At 55.4% G+C, this 363-nt stretch overlaps 1 non-coding gene across 1 annotated transcript; it reads right to left on the minus strand.

Moving 5' to 3' along the window:
- Positions 1 to 123: 123 nt before the first annotated feature.
- On the minus strand, positions 124 to 198 carry GNI_195110. The gene has a single exon. It is a non-coding gene; the product is annotated as a tRNA-Sec (tRNA).
- Between the last annotated feature and the right edge of the window lie 165 nt (positions 199 to 363).

Below are 363 nucleotides of genomic sequence, written 5' to 3' on the forward strand. Positions count from 1 at the left end.
CTGTTGTCGTCGAGGCGGGTTCGACCTTCGGCAGACGCACATCATGAACACTTTCAGGTGCAGCTGGGGGGTTCACGGCCTTGAGCGAATAATCCACGTTCCCAATCTCGAGACAGCCAGATTAACCACCGGCGGGACTCGAACCCGCAACCTCAGGATTTGAAGTCCTGCGCACCAAGTCCTACGCGCTACGGGGCTTTGATCACTGCTTGGATTTGTCAATGTGCTGATGTGAGATTTGGACAGACGCAGTTGCTGGAAGCGTTGATGGCCTGGGATGCTGGTGGAGTGATACCTTTGTAGCAATCCCACTCAAGTTTGGGGTGCAGCGGGAATCGAACTGAGCTGCAGAGACAAGCGCGT

Source organism: Gregarina niphandrodes (assembly GCF_000223845.1).
Source record: "Gregarina niphandrodes unplaced genomic scaffold scaffold00092, whole genome shotgun sequence".
Lineage (NCBI taxonomy): Eukaryota > Apicomplexa > Conoidasida > Eugregarinorida > Gregarinidae > Gregarina > Gregarina niphandrodes.